The sequence below is a fragment of the Mirounga leonina genome, unplaced genomic scaffold (genome assembly GCF_011800145.1).
Source record: "Mirounga leonina isolate KUSES-001 unplaced genomic scaffold, KU_Mleo_1.0 Mir_91, whole genome shotgun sequence".
Lineage (NCBI taxonomy): Eukaryota > Metazoa > Chordata > Mammalia > Carnivora > Phocidae > Mirounga > Mirounga leonina.
Window position 1 is genome coordinate 49149160 of NW_023270839.1, and position 26234 is coordinate 49175393.

Sequence of the window (26234 nt, forward strand, 5' to 3'; positions counted from 1 at the left end):
CATAAAAGGCTATTTTTAGGTCATTGGATGATGTATGTCAACAGCTTTTCACCTGAATTGGGTTTGCCTTGAGGATTCTGTTTTGGGGCCTGCGTACTGATTTTTGTTCAGCCACAGCGTCTTTTTTCCCTGATAAATGAAATGATGTAGAAACGTGTGTAGTGGGAGAACCCATATTGCTCTCTGTAGTGTGGAAGTGAAAAACGTGAATTATGCACAGGGGTAAAACTTTCCATGAGCAGTCTTGGATACTCGCTTCATGATGGCTTCTTCTGTAATCTCAGAGCATTTCCAGATAGCTCAATTTGCTGACTAGCTTAATTACTTTCTGAAGTGCCTGGCACTTCTTCTCTTTGGTGACTCGTTTAGTAAGCTATAATGGCAGGTATGGTACATTTTTGTGCCTTCAAAGATGGGAGTTATAGCTTCGGCCCAGAGATTAATAGTTAACAATGGAAGCAGAATTCATACCATTCGTAGTGAGTTTTGGCTATGACCAACTCACAAACTATGTGAAAAAACAAACATCTTTCCATAGCTGTCAGAGGGGGAAATATTTTATCATGTCTTTATTTTGGAGACTCTAACTTGATTATATTACGTGGGAAAAAAATGTCAAGTTATTTTCTTTGCGGCTTTGTGATGTGTGGTCCTCCTTTCCATCCTTTATCTCCCACTTAGGGGCTGATATTTATGTTTGGCTGGGTCCCAGGATGGGAAGAAAATATATTTTTTAAAGATTTTATTTATTTATTTGACAGAGACACAGTGAGAGAGGGAACACAAGCAGGGGGAGTGGGAGAGGGAGAAGCAGGCCCCCCACTGAGCAGGGAGCCCGATCCCAGGACCCTAGGATCATGACCCGAGCCGAAGGCAGACGCCCAATGACTGAGCCACCCAGGCGCCCAGGGAAGAAAATATTTTGGCGAAAGGAAAAGATAAGATTGCTTTGAACTGTTATGATTATGAGTATTCATTTTACCCAGTGATAGTACAGAGAAACTTCTTCGCTTAATGTTTGTACCCCATTAACATTCTGTCAGAATTCATTTTTAAGAGTCTACCCTGAGGCCCATAAAGAAATAATGCCACTTCATAACTGTTTCTGACAATCACATTAAAAAATGTGTTCCTGGAATGCATTATATGTGTACTCATATAAACATTTATCTTTGTACATTTATGGTAATGTAAATATTTAAGTCTGAGAGCTTAAAAACTTTTATTTGCTTATTTGCATACATGTTTTTCAACATCTAGCAGTGCCAACCGTATTTGCCAAATAAGCATCAGCCATAAATTCATGCTTTGGCACATTTCATATAATAACTCTTCTAAATTGCTCCATGGTGAAGCATCATGAGATTAGCATTTGCTTCATGAGAGAGATTTGTTGTTGTTTTTAACTGTAATGATGTGCTGTTTAAGTGGAACAGGTGCAGGGCTCTAGCTGTTTGTATTGAAAACTGCCAAATCATACTCTTTTGTTGGTTGGGTTGTTTAAGTAATTTAGGAACCAGACTGTGGCCCCTGGCATGCCAAGAGTGAGTTCAAGGTTCCCTATCACTGCTGCAAATCCCTATTTTCATTCTAAGAGGCAGGTGTGTGTGATGAGCTGTACTTTCTCATTGCTATTCTCTCTGTAATTCCTATTCCTCACCACCACCACAGTCCTTTCATTACTAGAGCTCTTTAGAAAGTCTAGGCTCCTTCACTGCTGATTTGTTTTCCTTGTAGAACTAGAAATTCTAGGAACTTTCAGGGCAGGAATAGATCATATTTATTTGACAAATATTTTGATTGCCTTTTAAGTGGTAGGCATGGTAGGCCCTGAGTGTAATATAGAATGATGTTCTTTCTTGAAAGCAGTGTACAGGGAGGAGGAGAAGATAGTTGATAACTGATAATTAACAATGTGTTGTGATCTATGACACAGGTGTAAGTAGATTCCTATGGGTGGAAGCACCACCTGTCTGAGAATTGGAGTGGGGTAGGTGGGAGTAGTTGACTCAGACTTGGAGTAGTTGGGGAGGGGGAGTTGACTCAGGTAGGTGGGGTAGTTGACTCAGACTTGGGGTCTTGGGGAAGGGGAGTCCTGAAATGCATCCTTGTGGGTTACCTGAGCTAATCTTCAAGAGTAGGACTTAACTAGGTGCAGAAAAAGGGAAAGGACATTTTATTTTAATTTTATTTATTTATTTTTGATAAAAGACCAGTTTATTTTGCTCCTTAACCCATCCGGCCTCCCCTTTCCCTTAACCCTGTCACCTAGAGATATGGGAAAGAACATTTTAGACTAGCACTGTCCTATAAAAATATAATGTGAGCCACAAATATGTCATATATATGCTTGAATTTTCTAGTAGATGCATTTAAAAAAGTGAAATTCATTTTAATAATATATTATTTAACCTGATATAGCTAAAATATTATTTCAACATGTAATCAATATTTTGTAAATATTGAAATATTTGATATTCTTCTCATACTGAGTCTTCAGAGTCTGGTATGTATTTTAAATTTAAAGCACATCTCAATTTAGACTGGTCAAATTCAAGTAATCAGTAGCCACAGGTGGACAGCACAGTTTTCGAACTGGGGCCAGTGAAGTGGTAAGAAGCCAAATCATTGAAAGCCTTATCAGCCAAGTTAAGGAGCTTTGACTTTATCCTGAAGGCTGTGAGGATTTAGTGGGGAAAAATGCTGTGATGGAATCAGGTTTGTGTTTTAGATCTACCATGTTGACAGTCAAGTGAATGCTGGATTAGAGAAGGGCAAAACTGGAAGCAAGATCAGTTAGGAAGCAGTTCTTGGTGAGAAAGGATGAGGGATAAAAAGGCGGGGTGGATGTATAAGAGATTGAGGAAGTATTATTATCAACAGTACAGGGTAAATAATCAGATTACGGAGTTGAGCAAGGCTGAAGATTTAGGTTGTGAGCTACTGTATGGGGCAGGCAACTGAAGAGAAGCCAACCATCTGTGCCAGACAGACCAAAGATGAAAAAAGGAAACAGAGATTTGTCTCAGAAGCTGAGGGAGGAGAGAGTATTTCTTTCTTTTTTTTTTTTTAAGATTTTTAAAATTTATTTATTGAGAGAGATAGTGATAGAGAGCATGAGAGGGGGAGAGTCAGAGGGAGAAGCAGACTCCCTGCTGAGCAGGGAGCCCGATGTGGGACTCGATCCTGGGACTCCAGGATCATGACCTGAGCTGAAGGCAGTCGCTTAACCAACTGAGCCACCCAGGCTCCCGAGAGTATTTCAAGGACTAAGAGTGGTCAACACTGTACCTGCCATGAAGAGGCCAAATAAGATAAGGACTGATTAAGATGTCATTTGTAACTTTAGCTAGTGCAGGTAGCTACATTGTAATGCATTTAGGGAGTTAATAGTGAACGGCAGAAGCTTATACAGTGCTTCTGTATATAAGCTAATTCAGAGCTAATACAGTGTTTTCAACAAAGAACTGAAAAAAAGAGTATAGGTGGAGGGAGATGCAAGGGATTTAGAGAAGTTTACTTCCTCCCCCTTTTAAATTAAGAGGATTTGGGGCACATTTATATGGGATTGAAAAGAACCAAAGTTGGGGAGAGATGGGCAGGGAGAGAGGGGGAGAAAGGTGATTGATGGACTCAAAGATTTGGGAAAAGTTTTCAATTAGCAATAATCGCACCTCGGATGAAGATTTGGAAGCAATAGGAGGGGATGGGATCCAAGGCATAGGTAGAGAAATTAGCCTTGGGTAGGAGGTGATTTTCCATTCTAGTGAACAGAAAGGAAGGAGGTGAAGTTGGAGATAAAGTTTATAACTGACAGGGCAGGAAGGAGAATGAGTTGATAACATGTATCATTTTTTTTTAAAGATTTTATTTATTTATTTGAGAGAGAGAGAATGAGAGACAAAGAGCATGAGAGGGAGGAGGGTCAGAGGGAGAAGCAGACTCCCTGCCGAGCAGGAAGCCTGATGCGGGACTCGATCCTGGGACTCTAGGATCATGACCTGAGCCGAAGGCAGTCGCTTAACCAACTGAGCCACCCAGGCGCCCAACATGTATCATTTTTGAATACCTGCTAAGAGAGAAGGAGAATGTGGTGGAATAGGAGTTCTTAAAAAGAATATGTGAGTTTATAACAACTTCCAAGGGAATGAGAGAGAGAGAGAGACATGGAGGGAGAGAGGGGCAGACGCTGAAAGAGACATGAGTAGGAAAATGAAGGATTGTTAGGCAGCATTGAAGGCCCATTTGAGATTGTACACCTTGGATTTGTAGGTCCGATATGCATGGTTGTTTGATTTTTTTTTTTTCTCCAGATGATCACTCTGTGTATAGCTGAAGAAACTATTTAATACTCCCAGGAGCTCATAAGGTAGGTACTGTTAATCTGCTTGATTATAAGATGAATAGCTGGGTTGCAAAAACTGGTAGTTCAGTTCCAGAACCCAGGCTGTTACCCAGGCTTTGCAGATGCCTGCTTGTTAGAGATCCCTGAAGGATAAGGAAATTATTGATATTGAGGATTGTGAGTGAATCAAAGAACTGTGGAGTCCAGGCTGGATCACAAACAGGAAGCCTGGAAAGGGTGATTCAATTAGGAGAAAACAAAGGGCATGAAAGGCTAGATAGATATTACTGTGAAGCTGAAGAGCTAGTGAGGAGGAAGCAATGATACTAGCTTTTATTTATGGAGTACCTACTATATGCTAGACACTTTACCACCTTATTTCTAACACTAACTCTACAATGTAAGTGTTACTAACTTTATAGTCTTTCCTTTGTCATTCTCCATCAGATGAAGAAACAGGATTAGAGAGGTTAAATAATCTGTCCAGAGACATACACTATCAAGTGATGAAACCATGATCCAAAGCCTATTCTTTTTTCTCCAAATCATATTCTTCTTCTTTTCCTAAAAGAGTTTTTATTTTTTAAGTAAGCTCAAACTCACAACCCCGAGATCAAGAGTCACATGCTCCATCCGCTGAGCCAGCCAGGCACCCCCAAATCATATTCTTCTTAAGGAGATAAGACAGAAAATGCAGTAGTGATGAAAAGTGGTTGAAAGACATTGGGATATTTAATTTAGGAGTTCAGAGGTGTGTCATTCATTTAACAAATGTTTATAGAGCATTTAGTACACGTGCCAGGCATTATTCTAGGTGCACAGGTTACAATAGCGAACCAAACACAAAAATCCTTGCCCTTATAAATCTTGCCTTCTAGAGAGGATGAGACAGACATTAAACAAAATGAGAGTTATTGTTATATTAGAAGGTAATAGATGAGTGCTGTAGAGAAAAATCAAGCAAGTAAGCAAGCAAGAGGGACAGGAATGTCACAGAGGCTGTGCACTTTTAAAGAGGATGTCTGGGAAGTACTTGATGAGAAGTGAGCAAAGACTTGAAAGAAGTAAGGGGCATACTAGGTAGAAGAAACATTTTGCATTGGCCCTGAAGCAGAGACCTGCTTGGCCAGTGTACCTGTACTGGACTGAATAGAAGAGAAGGTGGTAAGGTCAGAGAGATAGCTGAGTCCAGATCTCATAGAACCTGTAGGTCATTGTAAGCACTTGGATGTTTACTTTGTGCAATGGAAACTATTACAGGGTTTTGAGCAAAGGAGTGACATGATCAGATTTATGCTTTAAAAACTTCACTCCGGGTTACAGAATAAGATCAAGATGACCTGTTGGGAGGCTCTCCTAAAAAATCCAGTTGAGAGATAGTCTTGGACCAGGGAATTGAGAAGTGATTGGATCTGTTAGATTTACAGAAGAGTTGCACAGATAGTACATAGAGTTTCCTTATACCATGTTTCTTAATCTTCCCATTATTGACGTTTGTACTAGATAATCCTTTGTCGTGGGGGGTTGCCCTGTACAGTAGGATGTTATGCAGCATCCCTGTCCTTTACGCACTAGATGCCAGTACCCTCTCCTCAGTTCTAACAATCAAAAATGTTTCCAGACATTGCCCAATGGCCCTTATGGGGCAAAATTGCTCCTATTAAGAACCACTACCATATACCCTTCACTGTGTTCCGCTAATGTTAACATCTTAAATAACCATGGTACATTTATCAAGCTAAGAAATTAACATTCATACAATACTTCAAACCCCTGATTTTATTTGTATTTTACCAGTTTTTCCACGAATATCCTTTTTCCATTCCATTATTTAAACAAGGATATTACATTTGCTTTTAGTTTTCGAGTCTCCTTTATCTCTTCTAATGTGTGACAGTTTCTTGGTCTTTTCTTTTATGACTTGATACTTTTAAAGAGTACTAGTTAGGTATTTTGTAGAATGTCCCTCAGTTTGGGTTTGTCTGATGTTTTCTTGTTAGAGTGGTTATGGATATTGAGGGGAAGAATACCATAGCAGTGAAGTGCCCTTCTTATCATGTCATATAGGAGATACGTGAAACCAACATGACTTATCACAGGTGATCACTTTGTTAAGGTGTTTTCTGGCAAGTTTCTCCACTGGAAAGTTATTTTTCCCTTTCCATACTCTGTTCATTAGAAGCAGGTTGCTAAGTCCAGCCCAAACTCAAGTGGGGGAAGAATTAAACACCTACTTCCTGGAGGAGGAGAATCAAAGAATTTGTGACATATATTAAAACCACCACAGTAATTCGCAAATATTTGAGGGGGGAATACTTTGAAGCTTTGCCAGTATCCTGTTTCTGCTCACTAATTTTAGCATTCGTCAGTAGATCATGCTTGCAGTAATTATTGCTGTTGTGTTCTAAAAGTACTTCTTTATTTTCCTAATTTTTTCTTTATTTATTAATTGGAATTCTTTTGTAAGGAAGACTTGTCCTTTCTCCTCTGTTTTTCTTTCTACCTACATAGTCATTTATATCAATTCCAGTTCACGGATATTTATTTTATTCTTAAGGTTATAGTTCAGTGCTAGCATTATTTATTTTATTGACCAAATTATCCAGCTTTTGCCATTGGGATCTCTCTCTTTTTTTTTTTTTTTAAAGATTTTATATATTTATTTGACAGAGAGAGACACAGCGAGAGCAGGGAGCCTGATGGGGGGCTGGATCCCAGGACTCTTGGGATCATGACCTGAGCCGAAGGCAGATGCTTAACAACTGAGCCACCCAGGTGCCCCAATTGGGATCTCTTTTAGGTTGATTCTGTGTCCTTTGCCATACTCCTACCCTTTGTTTGTGTATATATATGTATACTTCTCTATTCTCTGGTACTACTAGATCCTTCAGGCTCATCTTGTATTTTTCCTGCAATAGCCCTGGGCTCATTTTTTTCAAGAAGCTGTGGCTCTTTTTATCAGAGAATGGTATTTTGAGGCCAAGATCTGGATGTTATATGTGCTTGTTGCTACTGGAGTGTCATTGCTTCTAGGCACACTCAGGGACAGAGAGCTTGGAAATATATGTATGTATACTAATCTATATATCCACACATATCTGCATTTATTTCTGTATATAAAAGTAGGCCTGCATTTACGCTTATGTCACTCCAGTTGGATATTTTTTTTTTTTAAGATTTTATTTATTTATTTGACAGAGAGAGACACAGCGAGAGAGGGAACACAAGCAGGGGGAGTGGGAGAGGGAGAAGCAGGCTTCCCGCCGAGCAGGGAGCCCGATGCGGGGCTCGATCCCAGGACCCTGGGATCATGACCTGAGCTGAAGGCAGACGCTTAAGGACTGAGCCACCCAGGCACCCCGAGTTGGATATGTTTTGATCCAACTATCTTTGTTGATGGATTGGATGTAGAATGTGAAGAGAGTGGTCAAGGATAACTCCAAGGTTTTTGGCTTGAGAACCGGAAGGATGGAGATGTCATTAACAGAGATGTGAAGACTGTGGGCAGAGCAGGTTTCTGGGAAGAGTTCAGGAATTCTTTTCCAGACTGGCTAAGTTTTTGAGATGTCTAATAGCTATGCTAATAGGGTTATCAAGTCAGCAGCTGAACAGATGAATCTGGAGTTCAGAGGAGAATGGTCCAGGTTGGATACATTTGAGTTGTCCGTATAGGTGAGATTGATGCCTTGTGATAGAGTGAGTGGTGATAGAGAGTGAATGGAGTGAATGGTGATAGAGAAGAAGCTCAAGGACTGAACCCTGGAGCATACCAGTCAGAGAGATGAAGAGCAGCAGTTCTGCAAAATGTTAAGGATTGGGATGTAGTTATAGGGTGGATTTCATATCCATCATTAATAAACACTTGTTATTTTCAAGGCACTGAGCTGTTTTGGGGGTTAACCTTGCTTCCTTCCTCCATAAATTTACAATCTAGGATGGGACAAATTACAGACTTAAAAAGAGTAGCAGTGGAAGGCAAATATCGAATAATAGTACAGATACGACATCCTGGAGAAGCTTGTCAGAGGACATGGACAAAAGAAGAGAGCAGGAAGTGTGCCAGCTACAGGTAAACATTAACGCAAGCATGTGTCAGTCAGGAAACTTGCCAGGGCTTCATGCACACAACTAGTAATTATCCACAAGCAGAAGCTCCTCCATATGTTGACCTTGGTTTCTTAGGTTGTTTCTGCTCTTGGTCACCTGCCATTATAAGGTTTTGGGTTGGTAATTGTACCTATGGTCGTTGGCTATCAATTAAGCCACTCAGTGAACTGGTTAGGTGGGTTTCTGCTGCACTTTACTTTTTAACTTTTGCCCTTTGCCACCTTTTCATAATCAGTAGGATTCAACTCAGGACTGCTTAAGATAAAATGTTTCCATGTAAAATCAAGCAGCAGTGGCCTTACCTTCTTCTGTGAACATGCTTATTTTTTGACTGCTTCTTAGATGGTCTTCGACATTCCCATTTATCATTTGGTTATTAAGGTCGTACCCAAAATACATTTATAGAACTTTAAAAGTAATTTAAACTTGTAAACTAGTAAACCGAGGTTTTAGTAAAATATTTTAATTTCATCTTCTTTGTACTAAAAATGGATATAGGCTTTCATTGCCTGCTGATAAGAGGTAGTATAGAGTGAGACAGATTAGTAGTACCTATCAAGTAATTATTTCTCAGTCACTCTTAAGGAATTGTGAGAAAAATAAGGGATTTATCTGTTTTATAGAATAGGGGGCAGAGAATTGCAGGAGTCCATTCTCAGTTATTCCACCAAATTGGTTGGCAAAGCTGTTATTCACTATATATGGGTGTGTTGTATTTATTAGTTGTGAGAAACTTGAGCATATGCGGAGTAGAAAGAGACTCTGTCACTATGTTTTATTAGCATGGTCCCTAGCACATAATGGATACTCAAACGATTGTTGCGTGAAGGAAGTACATAAGATACTTGAAGACATGAAGATATAAAGTAAGAAATGAAGAGTTACTTAGCTTGTTCAAGAGAAGTTAGGATACTAAAAACTTTAGTTGTCTAAATCAGAATTAGGGCAAAGTAAAATAAGTCTGTATGGTAACATGCTCATTTTAGACTAAGCCAGACAAATAATACTATTCTCTAAAAACATGATCACTGTTTTTCAGGTAGCCCATAATCCTACCTTCTGGTAGTAGAGTTCTTCTAGTTCAGGAGTCAAATTGCTTGAATTTGAATCCTGCTCAACTACATTCTAGATGTTTGACATTAAGTTTGTTTCTTGACTATTCTTCAGTTTCCTCATTTATAAAATGAATATTTCTACCTACTTTGTGAGGTTGTCAGGTGAAGTAATAGATAGCAAGCACATAGATGTTTTGATATGCAATAGTATTCAGTTAATTTTAACTGTTACTCTAAAATTGCTGAGAGGCTAGTATCTTAAAGTTTTTCATTTTCTAGAAAATCATGTATGCTGAGTAATAATTAAAGGGGAAAAAACCCTATGTGAAAAAGGGATAAAGGCTGATGGGAAGTATACTAATGTATTCATAGTGATGTGTCAGAACTCTGAATAATAAGTTTTCTACTTTTTGCTATCTCTATATTTTTCCTCTGGTAATTTGTTTGCCAGATTTTTGTTAAGTATTTAACTATAAGCCAGAAATGGGCTTTCAAGAGCATTTTACTTTTTGAGAGTCAGCATTGCATTATGGTTAAGAGCATGGATTCTAGACCTAGACTGCCTGGGATTGAATGTCATCTCTGCCACTTATTAGCTGTGTGATCTTGGGAAAGTTACTTTATTTCTCTATGCCTTAGTGTTCTCATCTGTAAAATGGGGATAATGATAGTACCTAAGTCAGAGGGTTTTTAATGAGCTAATATTTACAAAGTGCTTAAAATAATGCTTGGGGCATAGGAAGTATCATGTATTTGCTGATAAAATAAAGGATGGTAGAAACATTACATTTAAAAATTAATGAAAGATTTTAGCTTTCCAGTGTATTTATAGGCTAATCCACAGGTTTTCCTCTAACTCTCCTATCTCACCTTAATGAGCTTCTTTGGTTCCCTTGATGGTGGAGAAGCAGGAAAACTATTTTTCTCATAAATTCTTTGTATCACAGGAGCATTTTTCATTGTTTAAAGTTAGGATCTAACCCATCACCCTCCCATAATTTTCAAAGTAGGTTCAGTTACTTTTGTTACTACAAGGGAAGATGCCATGGTACACCTCTTAAATATTTTGGAATAGTGAGTTGAATATTTCAAAGGCTGAGAAACTGTTTTCTTCTTCCCAGGTGTGCAACAGTTTTTATAGATTTTATTTGGGTATGAAGTAGGAGTAATTGTGGGAGTTAGTGTGAAAGAAGACTTAAGGCATTGGAGAAGCAAGAAAAAAAGTATTTTCCCAATGCCAGTTCTCTCCTTGACTTGAAAATTCTTTTAGCAGCAATATCCCCAGACTGTTTTTCAGCATTTGCCTATTAAGGACTGGCTGTATTCACAATGTTAAACCTTACAACTGAATATTTCAGGTAGACTGACAGATCTTAATTCAGCTGCTTTTCCTGAAGTTAAAAGAAGTTGTTGGTTTCCAAATTCAGTGAGGAAGTTAGTATAATATAAAAGTGATGAGAGGTCCAGAAGAGAATCCTGTGGTTTGTAACCTTTTTTCTTCTATACAGTGTAAGAGCAAGTTTACTTTGTTTCTTTTTTAAGAATTTATTTATTTGTCAGAGAAAGAGAGAGCGAGCGTGCGTGCCCACAAGCAGGGGGAGCGGCAGGCAGAGGGAGAAGCAGGCTCCTCACTGAGAGGACCCTGGGATCATGACCTGAGCCAAAGGCAGAGGCTTAACTCACTGAGTCACCCAGGCGTCTCTGCTTTGTTTCTTTTTTTTAAGATTTTATTTATTTATTTATTTGAGAGAGAGAATGAGAGAGAGCACATGAGAGGGGGGAGGGTCAGAGGGAGAAGCAGACCCCCCGCTGAGCAAGGAGACCGATATGGGACTCGATCCCGGGACTCCAGGATCATGACCCGAGCCGAAGGCAGTCGCTTAACCAACTGAGCCACCCAGGCGCCCTCTGCTTTGTTTCTTAATATACTCCTTTCTGTACAAATGTAACTTGTGGAATGATAGCATCAGTAAAATACAAATGGCACTGTCAGTAGCATAGAAATAATTTATAAATACAGTAGTTCCTAATTTAGGAAGCTGACCTTTTATTTTTTTAGATTTTAAAAAAAAATTTATTCATGAAACACAGAGAGACAGAGAGACAGAAAGAGAGAGAGAGAGAGGCTCCCCATGGAGCAGGGAGCCCAATGTGGGACTCGATCCCAGGATCCTAGGATCATGACCTGAGCCGAAGGCAGACGCTTAACTGACTGAGCCACCCAGGTGCCCGGGAGCTGAACTTTTATTAACTTAGATTTTACTTCACATGAATATTTTTATTAAAATATTTAATTTTATTAAACATATGCAAATAAAATTTGAATCCTATTATAAATGCAACTTGTAATTCTGTTGTCAGTTTTATATTCCAAAAATCTAACAAAAAATCTTGTCAATGAGAGAATTGTATCTTCAGGTGTTGTTCCCCCCCTTTTTAAAATTATTATGTTAATCACCATATATTACATCATTAGTTTTGATTAGTGTTCCATGATTTATTATTTGCGTATAACACCCAGTGCTCCATGCAGAACGTGCCCTCTTTAATACCCGTCACCAGGCTAACCCATCCTCCCAGCCCCCTCCCCTCTAGAACCCTCAGTTTGTTTTTCAGAGTCCATCGTCTCTCATGGTTCGTCTCCCCCTCTGATTTCCTTCCCTTCATTCTTCCCTTCCTGCTATCTTCTTCTTCTTCTTTTTTTTTTTTAACATATAATGTATTATTTGTTTCAGAGGTGCAGATCTGTGATTCAACAGTATTGCACAATTCACAGCACTCACCATAGCACATACCCTCCCCAATGTCTATCACCCAGCCACCCCATCCCTCCCACCCCCCACCACTCCAGCAACCCTCAGTTTGTTTCCTGAGATTAAGAATTCCTCATATCAGTGAGATCATATGATACATGTCTTTCTCTGATTGACTTATTTCGCTCAGCGTAACACTCTCCAGTTCCATCCACGTCATTGCAAATGGCAAGATTTCATTCCTTTTGATGGCTGCATAATATTCCATTGTATATATATATATACCACATTTTCTTTATCCATTCATCTGTCAATGGACATCTTGGCTCTTTCCACAGTTTGGCTATTGTGGACATTGCTGCTATAAACATCGGGGTGCACGTACTCCTTCGGATCCCTACATTTGTATCTTTGGGGTAAATACCCAGTAGTGCAATTGCTGGATCGTATGGTAGCTCTATTTTCAACTTTTTGAAGAACCTCCATACTGTTTTCCAGAGTGGCTGCACCAGCTTGCATTCCCACCAACAGTGTAAGAGGGTTCCCCTTTCTCCGCATCCCCATAAAAGGCCAATATAGGGCTTTGTAGCTGCATGAAAACTGTCTTATCAGAAAATCTGCTATCCTACCATCCAGAGATAACCAGTACTGATAGTTTGGTGCCTTTCCCTCCATTTTTCTGCGTGTATATATATGTGCCTTTCACCCCATTTTTGTGCATATATGTATATATATTCCAGAATGCCTAATTGACATCATACTGTGTTACAGTCAGTATAGTAAGCTGGTGAGAGACACGTAGGAGCTGAGACCAGCCGAGGAGACAGACTCATGCTCACTTATAGGAGATACTTTGCTTTTGGAGGAATTGATATTTTTTTCTTTTTCATATTGTTAAACTAAATTTGAATAACTTAATGCATGTTTGAAGCAGCTCCACTTTTTAATAATCTCCTATCCTGATTTTTTTCTGATAATGGATTATGGACATTTTCCTATGTCAAATCTTACCTCTTCACACCCCATGCTCACTTTCTGATAAAGGACTGACAACAATATAGGGTATGATAGTTGAATAGGCCCTTGATAGTCTCAAAGACTATATCTCAAATCTCTTGGGCATATCTATTAAGGACTGGTGCTGTTTGATAGAAATAATGCATGCCACAAATGTAATTTCAGATTTTCTAGTAGCCACGTTTTTAAGAGTACAAAGAAACAGGTAAAATTAAATTTAATGATACATTTTATTTAGTATAACTAAAATAGCATCGTAACATATACTCAATATAATAAATTATTGAGATTTTTTTTTTAAGATTTTTTAATTTATTTATTTGACAGAGCGAGACACAGCAAGAGAGGGAACACAAGCAAGGGGAGTGGGAGAGGGAGAAGCAGGCCTCCCGCAGAGCAGGGACCCCGATGCGGGGCTTGATCCCAGGACCCCGGGAGCATGACCTGAGCTGAAGGCAGACGCCCAATGACTGAGCCACCCAGGTGCCCCATTGAGATGTTTCGCAATTTTTTTTTCCATGCCAAGTCTTCAAAATCTGATGTATGTTTTCTACTTACAGCACATCTCAATTCAGACTAATCACATTTCAAGTGCTCAAGAGTCACAGGTGACTAGTATTAGCACAGTCCTGGAGCATATAATTCTCCCATAAAATACAACAAAATAGCACTTTTCAGGTACTTTGGAGCGGGTTAGTATGAGAAGAAAACTACAAAGCCAGGTTGCACTGGGGATGCTGAGCCCTCATTTTGGTGTCTTATGGAATTTTAAAACTTTGCCTCAATATGACTTATTCCTGTATTTATGGACCTTCATGTCACAGAAGAATGTTAAATTTGTAGTCACATAAAGGTTTACTGTGCATACTTACCTGTAACCATTCTCAAATAGTCAATAAGATCAATTCCATATTCCAAGGATTTTGGATAACTTAAGAGTTTACAAGTACACTTCATGGTTTAAGACCTGAGGACAAATGTATCCTTCCTTGTAGAGAGTGCTTTTATGAAGTGAGTAACAAACACATATGCACATGTACTTACATATACATATGCATATACAAAGTATGTGTATTACATACACACATGCACACACATTTGTCATAATCCTCATCATTACTCTGAAGAAACAGTAGCAATTAAAATCAGTCTTTTCTTTTTCAAATGAATTTGTGGCATGATTAGAAAGACGTGGCATGATCAGGAAGATCCCTAAGATTAGTGAATATATAATATATAATATATAACAGAAGAGTAAAGAACAAGTTTTGCTTTTAATTTAGCTTGTGATCATGTGAAAAATTCCTTAATATCTCTAAGCTTTATTTTGTTCTATAGGATGGAGATAATCCTGCCTTTTTCTTAATATGATTTTGATTATCAAATGAATGGAGACTAAAGGAACATGCCTTATTCATCTTTATGTCCCCAGGACTTAGTATAGGGTTTGACACACTGGCATCCAATAAATACTGTATTCAAAGTCTGAATATATGTAAAAGAACTTTCTAATCTGAGGGTGCTGCAAATGGAAGCCATTATGTTTACTTGGTTTGTACTATTTCTTCTTTTTTAATTTCTTGACTGGAATATGAGAAGTGTAATAATATTTCCCCATATACTCAATAAATAGGATTGCGTGTTGTGGTTGTATTTTTACTAACCATTATTATTTTATTCACCAGATTTTGTCTGTAAATAAGTATATCTCTAAAATACATTATAATTATCTTGTTTTAAAAGATGTCTAGCACTTAAATATCTTGACCTGTTTAGCATAAACAGTTAATTTTTTTGTTGTTACTATGAGATAGGACTGTTTTCTCTGTAGTCCATCTTTACCAGCTTAAAAATCAGCCTGAGACACTAAAGCATGCTTATTGGATGCCAAAATTGTTGAGGCAAAGTAGCAATATTTTAATTACCATACTGTGGTCTGGTAATCAGAAAATGTCCCCAGTAAGAATGGCTTTCTTATTTATATAATGATGGGAGGAACTCCATCTTTTTCCTCCAGAAGGGATCCAGCACTTCATAAATGTTTAATGTGGAAGTAAAACAAAATTATAATGCAAGAGCCAATAATGTGCACCCAGAACGTCATTTCGAAGTGATCCCCATGAAAACATTAGCTTTTTCTAGCACCAGCTATGAGTTTCTGTAACTGCCCACTCACTGAGTCATCTGTAGCAATTGAAAATTTGGATATTTCCCATTTTTTAGGGTATATTTTTTGATAAAGTGGCTTCCTTTTATCTCTTATGAATGAAGTAAGCAGCCTCATGTAAAATAGCCTGTGCAGTGTGACAGTATGCCTCATTGTTTCCTGGGAATGAGGAACTTTAGGAAGCAGTTGAATATTGTCTGTGTGCTAGGACACCATTAACTAAATTATACTCTCCAGGAGTGGTTATATTACATTCCCCCACCTCTACCTTCCCCCAACACTTATGGGTATCTTTGGATATTTAGTGACAGAAGGATAATCAAATCAAACTCGATTTTTTTTCCCTTTTTTTACCCGTGACAGTAAATGTTAAAATTGTTGAAATCAAGAAATATATAGTACAAGGGTGCCTGGCTGGTTCAGTTGGAAGAACGTGTGGCTCTTGATTTCAGGATTGTGAGTTTGAGCCCTACATTGGGTGTAGAGATAACTTAAATAAACTTATAAAAAAGAAACAGTACATATTAATGAAAGAGATCTATGCAGTGACAGTGCAGACCATTTGGCCAAATGAGAACTGAGTGATCTATTGATTGAATGAAATGATGGGCCTCAATTAAACAGAGAAGAGGTTAACTTGATTTCTTCCCTTGTTTGATCTTTCTCCCTGATGTCTAGGCTAGATGTGCATTTTTAAAAAGTGATTCTATTACAAAAAAATCCTCTGCTTATTTCTGTTCCATTCTGAATTTTACTGTTTGCTGTTGTGCTCAGACACAAGGGAAAAAGGATTGAAATCTTGTCCTTTTTTAAAATTCTGCTGTTTATGTATCTTGCATCTGCTCATTCTTAGCTTAGACAATACTAATGATAATTGGTTAAAGAAGATGTTCATCTCATGACTACTTATAGTAATCTAATTCTGAATAATTTTTATTATTAGGCCCTTAAATAGTCCAATCCATATCAGCAAAAGCTCCCTAAGAAAGTAAAACTGGCACTTTTAATATAGACCAAATTGTTGCTCATGCATTTGACAATATGCTCTGCATTAACTTTTGGTTCTTTCTTTTTTTTTTTTTTTAAAGATTTTACTTATTTGACAGAGAGACACAGCCAGAGAGGGAACACAAGCAGGGGGAGTGGGAGAGGGAGAAGCAGGCTTCCTGCTGAGCAGGGAGCCTGATGCAGGGCTCAATCCCAGGACCCTGTGATCATGACCTGAGCTGAAGGCAGACGCTTAACGACTGAGCCACCCAGGCGCCCCAACTTTTGGTTCTTTCATGTCAGTATCTGATTGATGAAGTTCAAATGACTAATAATCTGTGGAAAATAAAAAGGTATGTTCATAGCTGATTTGGGAATTTAGTTGAGCCATGAGCTACAATTTTTGTGTTGAATTTTTTTTAAGAAGCACAAGAAAAGGGACATGATTTTACTTGCATAAGTACTTTTCATACCCTTAACAATTATATTGTGACTAGTGCAGATTGCTTCTCACGTGATATTTCAGTTTCTGGTCCTTGGGTATCATTTCAGGGAAATATTAAGAGAGCAAGAAGGCTGGGTATTTTTAAGGTTTAGTGCTACAGTTGAACACTAGCGGCTTGAATTGCCAGCAAATTGAACTTCTGGAGGAAAGGAAATGGTGTGTATAGCAAAACTTTTCTTTAGGGAAGAAAAAAAGTTGCTCATGTTTGTAAGATAATTATTTTGGAGATAGTAGTTTGTAATTTGAGGATATTGTGAGCTGTTAATATGTAAAACACAGTTTTAATAAATGAATTACAGGGTATGTATGAAAGCAGGATTTATAGTATCTAGCCTAGTTCCAGTGGCTTAGAATATACATTTTGAAAGTGTAAGATCTCTTTGTTCTGACCTACTCCTTTTAGAATTTAAATTTTCTGAATTCATGTCATTTATTGTATAAGTGTTTTTTGGGTCTAAGTGCCATGTCAGTTATTCTGACTGTTCAAACAAGATTTTTGTTTGTTTTTTGTAGTATTTAGAATTAAGGACCATATGCTAAATATTGGATATTTATCTGGTTTTAGAGATGGTTTCTTTAAAAATGTTCCTAACTAAACAAGTTACAGGTGAATAATATATCAAGAGAAATCAAACAATATAGCAATAAATAAGAAAGAGAAACCAAATTCCTTCTGCATATCTCTCCCTCTGTTTACTTCCCAGGGGTAAATAAATAGTAAGTCACTGCAGTCAGCTTGATATCTTTCCAGATCTTTTATTCTGTGTGTGTGTGTGTGTGTGTGTAGTTTTATTTCATGTCTGTATTTTTTTTTTAAACATATTCCATATGTTGATCTGCATTCTGTCCTCTACCCAATATGGAATATATCTTTTCATGTCAGTACATATAGTTGTGTCTCATTCTTTAACTGCTACATAGTATTCCCTTGTGTAGAGTTTTCACAGTTTTAGTTTATGCCATTAAAAAAAATTAAAAGCAGTGCTCTTGCACTTGTATTGCGCGAGCTTACCATTTTAAATCTGGAAATGGTAAAGATCATTTGGTTTCTTCAAGTTTTCTGAGTAGGCAGAACACATTAAATTTTTTGTCAAAACTGTGCAGGGAAGCAAAAATTAGTTAATTAGTAGGATTATTTCAACTTTTAAAAATGCCTGGATTGTGTTGTACTGTTCTAGGTATATGATTTAATGTAGCTGAAACTGTGTTGTAGTTGCATCACTGAACTACTTGCAGTTGGAAAGAACAAAAATGATTATAGTTTTTCTGCAGTGAGATAGGATGGATAAAAGCAGCTTATATTTAGGCTACACAGGTCTTTGATGACTGTACCCAGAAAGAAAGACGATCCCTGAGGGTAGATACCCTGTGTTTTCCTGTTCATTGTTAGCTCCCAGACACCTCCCATTGTGCCTCGTGTGACAAAGACATGAAGATGTAGGACTGAAAGAATGGTACATAAAGGTCCTTTATGTGAAGCATGTCCGTCTTTGGGCCATGAGTTGAAAATAACCTTGCAGTTAAGGCTGCAGAGATTGGCTTTGACTTGCATTGGTATTACCACATCTATAACACTGAATACTTAAATTTCTGATAATTTATCCAAAAACTTGAGTTGTTTTGCTGTCTTGTTATCTTTATTTTCTTGTATAAGTAGTGTTTCTTTTTTTTTTCTTCAGGTGGATTAACATTATCTAAGTTATTATCTGTGTTTCTTAGGAAACTTTGGCCAAACCATTCAAAATGAGCAACTGTGTTGAGTAGTTTTGGTGCGTCTCTCACCAGTGGTTCTTATCTTTATTGTTTCCATATTGAGGATGCTTGCTGTTTTCACTTCAGTTAGGAAGCATTTTCTGAGTGCCTACTTTGTAATGGACCTGATGCTAGATGGTGGAAATGAATGAACTGCAGTCCTGACCCTCCTGCATCTCAGTGCCCAGAAAGAATAAGAGTCAGTGCTATATGGCAAGTGCAATTATAGGGGTGTATGCTGGACCATAATTTTGTGCTTTGGTATTAATTTGGCCATTCTGAGATTGAGACCGTCTGTTAGCTAGGAGTTTAAAGTATCTCTAATGCTTCATCATGCTTCATATTCTGGCATTATTACTTTTTGGAGAACCTACAGCTGAACAACTAATTTTTAATATGTATGTAGTGTTCTTCCCTCTCTCTTTCAATTTCTTGGATGTGAGCTGCTCTGTTAGAGCAAAGGACTGTGAACCATCTCTGGCCTCAGCTTCTACTTGCTGTTGGAAAAAATCTCTTCTCCCATAGTTGTTTCTTCTTTTATTTGTGGTTGTACCTTTATAAGTCTATGTAGACCCATATTTCCATCCCACTAGAATGTATCTGTGGTTGTAGGACTTCTTATTCACTGATGTATTCCAGCACTTAGAATAATAGTGCCTGGCATTATTGCAGTAAATACTGTTTAATGAATGATATGTGACAACCCTACCTAGAAGACTGAGTGAATCTTTAATGCAAAGATCTTGTTTCAGAGCAAGGGGTTGTGTTCCCATTCTTTATGTGAATTCTTTATGTGATTCCAAGTAGCTAGGAAGTAGCGCCTCATAACCTCGTAACCAGTATCATTTGTTAGGGTTACTAAGAAGATTCCTACTGCAGTGCTTATCCAGGGATAAGGAGAGAGGCCTTAAGTGAAGTCATCTTCTGGGCCTGTGAGGCTGGGATCAAAGGTCCCTGTGACATTAAACTAAAATCTTGGTGGAAGAATGAACCCTCACAGTCCTAGGGAGCCTTTTGGGTGTATCCTGCGGAGGCAAAAGTTCTTATCTTTTTGGTTATGATGTCATGGGAAGAGTTCTTGAAATTCCCTGGGGCACCTATCCACTAGGTCATACCCCAGGAAAGCTGAGAGGCAGTTTATTGTTGTGTTTAAGAGCTGAGGATCTACAGCCAAACCTCCTTTTTGGAATCTTGATATTGCCATTTCCCTTATGTGTGATCTGCTGCAAATTACTTATTTTGTGTTTCAGATACCTCCTCTGTAAAAACGGGAATAAAATACTATCTAATTCATAACGTGGTTTGAGGATCAATATAGGCAAAGAACTTATAACATGCCTGGTACATAATACCAGTGCTCAGTAAATATTCATGTTTACTTATTTGATACTGAAAAACAATTCATGCCTTTTTACTCATTTTTATTCTAATGTGCTTTCCTGAGAAGTGTGAGAAGGCACAGAGGTACAGCTGATGTTCTGGGAATTTCACATAGGCGGGGTGTGGAGGTGTATGGAGGCTGGTAGAGGTGTGTGTTGAGCATTAGATGGCACATAGCATCAGCTTCTAAGGCCTTCATCCATCACCATGTGGAAAACAGGTGGAGAACCTTTGAGCTGCAGAGCTCTAATTATCTCCAGAAAGGCCATGCTCAATTTGACAGTGTCATGATTTTTAATATTTGAAAGTTTCGGAATTGCTGCTTTGGTATATAACCCTTTCTTCTTCAACCTCTTTCCTGCTTTTGCTTATACTGTTGAGTGAATATGATACTCTACTTCCCACAGAGATACCCAAATAGCTCTGACTGCCAAAATATTTATCTTACTTTCAGCACATAACTTGCTGACATGTTATTGGGTACTTGAAATTGTCACTATTACCTGGGTTTGAATCCCAGTTTTGCCAAGCTTCAGGTTTTTTTGTTAAATGGGATAAAAGTGTCCACCCCATAGAATTGTTGTAAGGATTAATAAAAACAAAACAGTGTAGTACCAGGCATGCAGTAAGTCTCAAATATTAGTTGTAAAGTTAATATATTTGTCCTGATCAGCATGGTGGTTATTATTGTTCCATATTTCAAATTGGCAATGAAATACAAGTTTGCACTAATCCTCATTTCTGCTTGGAACTGGGAGGCTACATGAAATGTAGCAGCTCTCTGCTTGTGCTGTAACCTTACTTTTGCAGTCAAGGTTTTACTACCTTCAAGGGCATACAGGAGTGCTGGACCACAGGAAGTCTTGAGAGTTGGCTTTTCTGGTCCTGTATTCTAGTTCCTTTCTGCTGAAATGTTGTAGTCCAGATTTTCATTACACACTCCTCTTGGTGGCTTCTCCAGTAAAATTGCAGTAATTTGATTTGCATTCTGTCCTTGAATTGAAGCCAGAATTAGGAAGTACATTCAGTGCTTTTGGTAGCAAAATTCTGTAATGGCCTATGAGATAATTATGTTGATAATAACATACAAATTTTTATATATAAGCTCTAGTTTACCACTTACCCTAGATTTGTTGCATTTCTTTTCCTTTAATTTGAAAAACATCCCTGCATGATAGGCAGTATCATCTCTCCCTTTCACAATTGAGAAAACCGAGGCTCAGAAAGTTTAAATAATTTGCTGTGCAACTTAGGCACTGAACACAGTGAGAGAGTTAATTCACTCCACAACTTTTTCTTCTCAAAATTAGAAAAATGAATCCCCAAATTAGGGTCTAAATTTTTCCTGGAGAAATTTAGAAATGATTTGGCTACATACAGAGCTTAGGTAAAAGAAAGGAAATAGGTGGAAAGAAGGTATGGAGAGTTTAAATTGATAAATGTGGACCAACTACAGAAGAAGCAGAGAATATCAAGCACTTTTGGTATTGAACCAATTCATAGAAGGCAGTTGCCCTGATGGAGGATTTTTTTATTGTTGTTGGTAGTGTAACATTTTAACTCGGAGATTCAAAATTAAACCTAAAAATATATCTAGAAGAGAGGGTGAAGATAGTATTAGTGGAAAGGAAAATGTAGACATAGAAATGTTATGTTTATTTAACAGAAAAAATGATCCAGATGAAGTATTAAAGACCTATGAGCTAAGTGGGGGTTCAATGTAGATATGGTTTAGAGAAGGCTAATTGCAGATATTCTTTGATTCAGGTAGAGAAGATTCAGATAAGCTTTCTGGACTTGTTGCCATAGTATTAAATTATATCTTTTTTTAAAAAGATTTTATTTATTTGAGAGAGAGAGAGAATGAGAGAGCATGAGAGGGGGGAGGGTTAGAGGGAGAAGCAAACTCCCGGCTGAGCAGGGAGCCCGATGCGGGACTAGATCCCGGGGCTCCAGAATCATGACCTGAGCCGAAGGCAGTCGCTCAACCAACTGAGCCACTCAGGCGCCCCAGATTATATCTTTCTAGAAATGAGATCCCAGTGTAAAACTTTTATTTATTTGGAATTTGTTTAAGCAGGGTGCATGGAGGTAAACACTGAATACTTACTGCAACTATCTGAGGAGGTATCTGGAATACACTTCTGGGTCTGATGTGAATTTCATTAGCTGTGTAAAAAGCCTGTCATATCTGTCACTGAGGCTTTAGCTTTTACCTAAGAAGCCTGCCTTATTTAACATTTTCACTTGTTTAAACCCGTACAAGAGGCTCAAATTTTGTATCTTCAGTTTACCTATAAACTGGCTGCATATGCTTAAGAGATACTAAATATACCTACTCTCTAGCATTTGCTTCCACAGGATAAACTTGTCTTGCCTCCCTTCCCCATCAACCCACTCTTCTCAGACTTGCGAGTTGGTCAGGGAGGTCCTCATCTGAGCACAGTTGCCAGGCACCAAAATGCTGAGGTCACTTTCGATTCATCGACTCCAGTCTTGCCAAATCTGGTAGTTCTTCATTTGGAATGTATGGTTTGTTTCTCTTCATCGTTACTACTTGAATGTTTTTCCTTTTTCACTAGAAAGGAAAAGATCATTGTTTCTTGGATTTTTTTTTTTTTTTTTTTAGAATTCCCATAAGGTGCTCCAAGTAAATTTGAACGACATTTTCCTGGATAGTGCCTTTTCTGCTTCGCTTATTTTAGTTATTTAACCAATTTAGTTATGCTGCTAGCGTATGTCACTGGAGAGATAGCTTCTATTGGAATAGTAGGTTTCAGTTCTGCTAAAAGAGATCATTTGCATTAGCCAGGGTTGTAGAAGAGGAGTTGAAGCGTCAGCTGTTAATAGTAATAAAATCACTTACCTTGTATGATTGTTTTGAATTTGAACAACAAATTCATCTGTTTTGCCTTAAACAAAAGGTAAGATGTGTTTGAAGACAAATATTTGCAACCCACGATGAGGGAATTCCTACCCTACAAAATTATTTCAGGAACAAGCTAATTATATTTATCCCTCAGCAGTGAACATCCAGTCATCTGAGGGGATGACAAAGTGTATGATCTTTCACTATTTTAAAAGTGTGTTGGTGTATTTTTTTTTTTTTTTTTTAGGAAGAATGAATTTTATAACATTAATTCAAGGGAGCAAATGTTCTGTAGAAAAGATTATCAGGAATGTAGTCAGGCCTTAATGGCAATTTTCTTGTGGAGAATATTAAAAGGGAGGAGATAATTTCTGTTTGAGACTTACTCTATGTTGAGAACACTGAAACAGTTCAGAAGTGCATTAGGAGGAGTATTAGTAAATGTGTATGTCTGCATTTGTTTAGTCAGCAAGTTGACTATGTTTTGTTCAGATAGTTGTTTAAAGATCTTTAAAGATCTTTGGTAAAAGATTCCCTCCCTGACATATTTCTCTTGTGCAACAACCTATACATGTCTTTGCAGTTGAAGTATTACATTAATGAGGGGTTGAGTTTGCAGTTCAGTAGGAATCAAACAGAGTGGTGTAGTGGAAAGCTCTTCCTGCAAATGGTCTACCACGATGGACGATTAGCTGTGGGACATGGGGAAAGCCACACTTCTCTCTTGGCTTTGGTTTCCACTCTGTAGATTAAGAGAGTTAGACTGAGGACCCTCCCAGCTCTGAATTTCTGATTTTGCGGTGCCCCCCAAATCACGTCTGAGCTGTTTTCTTAGAGAAGGGGTTTTTGTCCCATAGCCTTTTCTGTTCTCTCAAAGCCGGCCTACATGTTCTGGAGTCCCGGAAATGTTTTTCTCTGACTCAAGTGACCTAAACAGATAATGAATTTTGACAGTAGTGTTACTAGTTTTGTGCTACCAACAGCATTTTAGCAACAGAGCAGTATTGTTTCTAAGTTAGAAATCTATTAAAATTCAAATGTTGATGAAGAAAGGCTTTAAACACTTTGTTTACACAGAGCCATTCTTAGGTTACCTGGGATGCTCATTTAATAACAACAGCAATAAATAATGAGGTAGTTAAGAGCCTGGATACTGGAGCCTTTACCACCTGGATCCACACATGTCTGGCTTTGCCACTTGCTTTGCTCCTTTTGTGACCTTGGGCAAGTTATAATAATAGCACCTATCTAATAGGTTTGCTGAGGAATATACGCCTTGCATGTGTAGCTGCTGCTATGAATTTATTATTTTTTACATTCTAGGGATCAGGTCTTCCTCTGATACCTCCTTTAATCATAATAATCCTGTGAAAGTAATACCATCATTATCCTCATGAAGAGACTGTTGACTAAGAGAGGTTAAATAACTTGCATCACAAACGAAGTAGGTGCTAGAGTCATGATTCAAACTAGGTTTTTCTGACTCATTCTGAAACCCAGGTTCCTTCCTCATTCATATACAGTTGACCCTTGAACAATACGGATTTGAACTGCATGGGTCCACCTATACAGGGCTTTTTTCTCGATACAGTATAGCACTGTAAATGTATTTTCTCTTACGATTTTCTCAACATTTTTTTCTCTAGCTTACCTTATTGTAAGAATACAGTATATAATACATGTAACACACAAAATGTGTTAATTGACTTTGTTATTGGTAAGTCTTATGGTCAACAGTAGGTTATTAGTAAAGTTTTTGGGGAGTTAAGTTATACCTGGATTTTTGACTGCATGGGGGTGGGGGTGGGCACCCCTAACTCCTTCATTGTTCTAAGGTCAATTGTATACTGCTCTAAGTCCAGTTCTTTGGAACTTCTAAATGCTGTTAATTATTCCCTGGGCATTGACTTCAGGAGGCCCTTGGTGTTGGAAGACCAAAGGCTCATCTAGCATTTGAATGCCTCCTATCACCAGGATAAAATGATTTGACTGCCTTTCCCTCTTTTTTATATCTGAGGCCTTATATCTGGGCCTTCAGGCCTTAGGGCTCTCCATGAACTGTTTTCATACAATGTGATTTTTTCTTTCTTTCATTCTTTCTTTTTTTTGTGTGTGTGTGTGTGTCCATCTCTTCTATAGACTGACCCAGCATTGGTACCCAGTTCCCAGTTTCTATGACATCATCCTTGGGTTATAAAAGACTCCTTTTTTGCTAGGTCTACCTCCTTAATGGAGGAGAGTGAAAATTGTAACACACAATCATAATGTAGGTAATAACCTGAGCATCCACAAAACTCTCCCTTTATTCACCAGATATTTAACTGAATAGGTATATGACATTTTAATCTGGGGTTTAGCTCTTGTATTTTTCACTTGAAAATTTAAAAATGGCTTTACAGTGAAGCAACATCACTGAAAATGTAACATCAGTTGTTACTTATTTACAAAACTTTAGAGTACATTCATTTCTTTTTTTTATTATGTTATGTTAATCACCATACATTACATCCTTAGTTTTTGATGTAGCATTCCATGATTCATTGTTTGCGTATAACACCCAGTGCTCCATGCAGAACATGCCCTCTTTAATACCCATCACCAGGCTAACCCAATTCATTTCAACTACCCATAGCCACTTTGTTTTTTTTCTCTTGAAAATTCTTTCATGTAAATAATGGTACACAAATAGGTCTCTGTCATTACTCAACCTTCTTATGACATTACCATACTTAATGCTGAGTAATACGAATAAGGGTGGTGCTGGGTGTAGACATTTTGCATTTTGAGTTTGAGAAGGTTTTAGCTTCATTTGAGTTGCTGAGTCAACTCTGCTTTGTTCAGTATTTCAGAAAAGTATCTTATTCATGGGTTCCAAGTAGTATAATTCTAAAAAGTTAATTGCATTAAAGAAGTTCTAAGAAGTTCTGTAAGCAGCCATCACCTTCATTTTGTAGTTAGCTGAACAGTGGAGATAATGAAGTAATTTTATCTGTTTTATTTTGAAAAAGTCTTGGTGTTGGTAATTTTTGTCTGTAAAGGGCCAAATAGTAAATATTTTAGGTTTTGTGGGCCATATGCTCTCTGTCACAGTTATTCAACTCTGCCAGTGTAGACTACAAAGCCATAGAAATGTAACTCTGTGGGCATGACTGTGTTTCAGTAAAACTTTATTTATGTAGACCTAGTTTGAGACTCTTGATGCTGAGGGTCCAGTGAAGAAGTGACCAGTGGTGGAGGGTCCAGTGAAGAAGGCACTCATGTGATGAAAACAGCTGTTTAAGCTTCTGGCAAAATTGG

The 26234-nt window shown here is 38.0% G+C and overlaps 1 protein-coding gene across 5 annotated transcripts in view; it reads left to right on the forward strand.

Annotated features, from left to right (window-relative positions):
- Positions 1–26234, forward strand: part of PEAK1 (pseudopodium enriched atypical kinase 1) — a 321626-nt gene that overhangs the window by 1168 nt on the left and 294224 nt on the right. For all 5 annotated transcript variants that reach the window (XM_034993978.1, XM_034993980.1, XM_034993979.1 and 2 more), the window contains exons 2-3: positions 4314–4369; positions 8280–8414. The gene's annotated coding sequence lies outside the window, so the exon portion shown is untranslated. The remainder of the gene's footprint in view (positions 1–4313; positions 4370–8279; positions 8415–26234) is intronic.